The sequence below is a fragment of the Ostrea edulis genome, chromosome 1 (genome assembly GCF_947568905.1).
Source record: "Ostrea edulis chromosome 1, xbOstEdul1.1, whole genome shotgun sequence".
NCBI lineage: Eukaryota > Metazoa > Mollusca > Bivalvia > Ostreida > Ostreidae > Ostrea > Ostrea edulis.
The window spans coordinates 96490280-96494538 of NC_079164.1; the positions used below are offsets into that span (position 1 = coordinate 96490280).

The window sequence follows — 4259 nt, forward strand, 5'->3', positions numbered from 1 at the left end:
ATTAAAAGCACAATGAATGCATGGTATATAATCAGGCATGTAGAGAGAGAGAGAGAGAGATTTCATAATTTTGTCTGAAAATTCTTGACAAGTAAATTTTAAAAAGAAAAATTCCAAGCCCCAACGAGAAGGCGTCAAAGGTTGACCTTTCAGTTCCATTCATCTGTTGCATTTTAGATGTTATTCACGACAATGCTGTTTTCAAAAAAAGAGGGGGCGGACAACCAGCTTATCTATTAATCGACCTCTGCACGTAAAAATAAACAACTTTGCATTTAATGATAAGAGGGGGCAGACCCATTTTTGCAACGCACCTGTTAATTATCCCTGTGCTCATTTGAATAACGGAAGTGCAAGAAAAGCTGTAAATGTAAGTTGATGTCCACAAAATTTAACTTTTGAAAGATGTAATCATACACGAAACAATATTTCAACAGAGATATTACACTAGGGATATCAATTAACAGGTTCTGGGTATTGGTGTTAATTAACATGTTCTGTTTATTGGTGTTAATTAACATGTTCTGTTTATTGGCACCTGGTGCACATTTAGCAAGAAGTAATTTTGTCCCGTGATAAATTGATAATGTACATATATGCGTTGATTGCACATGTGTTTTCAGGCGTATCATATTGTGTTTTGGTGGTGGAAACTATTGATAAAATTAATAATGAAGAATTGCTGATCTTGATCTAAAGAAGTCGAGGACTAGTTAATAATCACATACTTTTTTTAGTTTATTTATTTAGGAATAGGCACATATACAATATAAATACAAGACAATATTACAGAGGAACAAATAGTTAAAACAAAAGTTTTTGTTAAAAACATAAGATAAATGGCGGCCAGTTTGCATATCCAGGCGTTAATGATTTCTAGACGATGTCTATATATATTACTGTTGATTACATAGCTAATATTCCGTGTACTTTATTACAGGGCAAGGGATGGTAAAATCAGAATAGGAATGTATGTGGAGGAAACTACCATTCCACAACCTGGATGATTTCCGACGTTTCTTTCGGGTTTCCAGAGCAACATTTGAATGTATATGTAGAAATATTGCCCACTTTTGACAGTTACACCCTGGATGGACTGGGCGAAGAGAATGTATTTCAATAGATAAGCACTTGTTAATTAGCCTTTGGTATTTGGTAGCATTCACAGCATACACACGTATCTTACAGATTCAATGTCCCAGAGTCCTCCGTTATTAGATGTCGCACAAGGATTACAGACATTTTTGTTAATTATCTTAAACCTGTATTTATCGTCCATCCTTCAGTTAATGAACGTCAGGAAGTAATGGATAAGTTTGAGCAAAAACAAATTTTTCCGAGTGTATTGGGTGCTATAGATGAAACTTGCCATAAAAGCACCTAAAAATCACCCAGAAACTTATGTCAACAGAAAGAGGATTTACTCAATAATCTTGTAAGGAATTAGCAGAGAGGACATTAAGATTCATTCACTGTGTTGCAGGATGGCCTGGAAGCTGCCATGATTCCCGGGTGTTGAAGAATACAGATGTATGGGAGAATGGTTTGGGAGTTTGTGGCAATGGACATTTTCTTGGAGATGGAGCGTATTCATTGAGAAGTTGGCTGCTTACCCCTACCGTGACGTAGGCTGTTTGACACCTCAACAAAGGAATTACAATTATCGTCATTCGGGCACAAGAGTAACTATAGAACGAACATTGGGTGTCTTAAAGGACGTTTTAGACGATTGCGATATTTGGAGACTTCAGATTTGAAAACATCTATTGAGATCATTATTTTGTGTTGCATAATTCATAATATATGCATCCGGAATAATGAGGATGTACACGAATTGTTTGAAGACATCAGCAAGGACATAATATGCCTCAATGCAATTTAGTAGACAATCAAGCAGAAGGACTATGGAAACGCGACAATATTGCAATGAATTTACCGTAAGTGATGCATTTCACATGACGAGAGTTTTAGTATACATCACGTGCATCAACATGTACATGTAACAACACATGGTCCAATTTGTATCTAAATTTCTAATTACATAAGACAATCACAATCATTGTTTGTTTGAAACTGTTATTGAACATGTATATTTAATCTCAAATAAAAATAACAATAAAAAAATCACAACCCCCCCAAAGAAAATCCACATTTTTTTTTATAGTAACAATGGGATAGAAAAGAAATTGTCACTTTCTGTGGTAAGTATAAAAATAAAAAAAAACACACCCAAAAACCAACACAACATAACAGTTTGCTTAGACATTCATACGTGTCATACTTGGACAAAGGGATAATTCTACACACAGTGATCTACCTGATTTCCCCCTCCAATGACAGTTTGCTACAAATACAATCTCATATGAATGCTCAACATTTAAAAACTTTAATGGATTTGTTGATTTGCTTCCTACACATTGGACACTTATTACTAATACCAGTAAGACTTGATGCACATTTCACACAGGCGATCAGATGTCCACATGAACAAATACGATTTCTGCAATTTTCCCATCCTCCATGCATAATTTGCATTTCTCTAGAAAGGAAATAAAACATTTATACTAAGCTGCATGAAATGAAGTCCAGTTTTTTATTGTTTAAACTTTTTTTTGGCTTGATTTTAGAATTTCCAAAACATTTCCATATTTTACGGTGTCTGTTTTCCACTTGTTCTTTAAAACGCTGATTCTCATTCTTCATGATTTGTTCCAAGCTTTCAACAACATCATTTGTGCGACGCCTCTTTGAACTTTGGGTTAACTTTTCAGGAGATCTTACTAGATGTTGTAGGAGTATTATCTGTATCGCTTTCCTCTCGACTTGTTCTCTGTGCTCGACTTGGTTTCCGTGTTCGCCTTGGTCTCTGTGCTCGATGTTCCAATCACACCTTCTGGTTGCACATTAAGCTTTACGGCCATGAATTCTAATTTCTCTTCATAAGGGTGATTTCTTCTCCCTGTCCCACTTTTTTTGTTGTGGTCTTTGACATTCTTCAATCCTCGCATCAAAGTTTTCCATCTCCCTTCCACTTGTGCTGCACTGAAATTGCATTTTTCTTTTTGTTTTAAGTGTTGCTGCAATTTTGTTCCATACTTCTTTGTATCTTAATTTCCCACTTGTACATGTAACAAATTCTTCATTCTCTCTGCATTGATTGATAAGGAGAAGTGTGACCAGTCTTGTCCAAAGAACAACCGAGTCAGGTGCAAGCTCAATGGGTCCCCCACTTCTCCTTCTAGACGCACTTAAGAGTTTCACCATCATATCCACCACTGCCTGTTAAGGGTAAGATATTTTTTATTTACATCCCAATTTCTAAGCCATGTGTATACGTATAAGCATAAGATTATGATTTTTAACATATTAGGCTAATTTAGTAATTATGACCATGCAATACCATTAAATGGGCCAACCACAAACCACAGTTTAGTTTGTTTAATCAGTCTGCTGTGTCGATTCCCTCTTACGGGTTTAATGTAGCCCTGCCTTTAAATCAAGGAGTCGAAAATAAAAAAAGTGCAGAAGGGGGACTTTATCATGATTGAGCGTAAACAGGTAAACTATGCGGATGTCAGTCAGAAAAAATATATATAGGCCTACTGCATAAATTCTAATGAATTTAAATGATTTTCATCGTTTTGCCTTGTATATAATTCATACATAATAATCTTTCACCGCAAACCAAAGTAAAACAAATCGGTGATGTCGCAGACACACGGCACATTTTTAACGATAATGCAGTTTGTAAACACTGATAAACTATCTTAAGTAAAAGTTAATTGAGCTAAAATCAAAGCAATTAGTTTAGAAATACCTGGATCATCGCATGCATGGCCCACAAATTCTTCCATGAGTTGAAAAAGACGATGGCAGCTCTCGCATTCAGAGAGCGTCGCTCTGTTTTGTGAATTTGTTGCCATTGTGAATTCTGACTGCACTACCTCTCGCACGTGGACAGAAAGAACAGTCCGAGAACACTGTAATTTTGCACTCCATTGACTTTGCACATGTTCGGAGTGCAGCCAGATACTTTTGAACAATCGGGGTTGTTTTTTTTATAAAGAGAGAATTACAGAAACTACATATAATGCTGAAATTGATTGATTGTTTTGATGTTTTTCGCTGAAATTAATATTGTTAATAAATTGTTTATCGTTAAGAGAATTAAATGCATGAAAGGTGAAGATAACGAACAGTGATCAATCTCATAACTCCTATAAAGGTGAAGATAACGAACAGTGATCAATCTCATTAAC

The 4259-nt window shown here is 35.6% G+C and overlaps 1 pseudogene; it reads right to left on the reverse strand.

Annotated features, from left to right (window-relative positions):
- Positions 1-846: 846 nt before the first annotated feature.
- On the reverse strand, positions 847-3923 carry LOC125646943 (uncharacterized; annotated as a pseudogene).
- Positions 3924-4259: the final 336 nt, after the last annotated feature.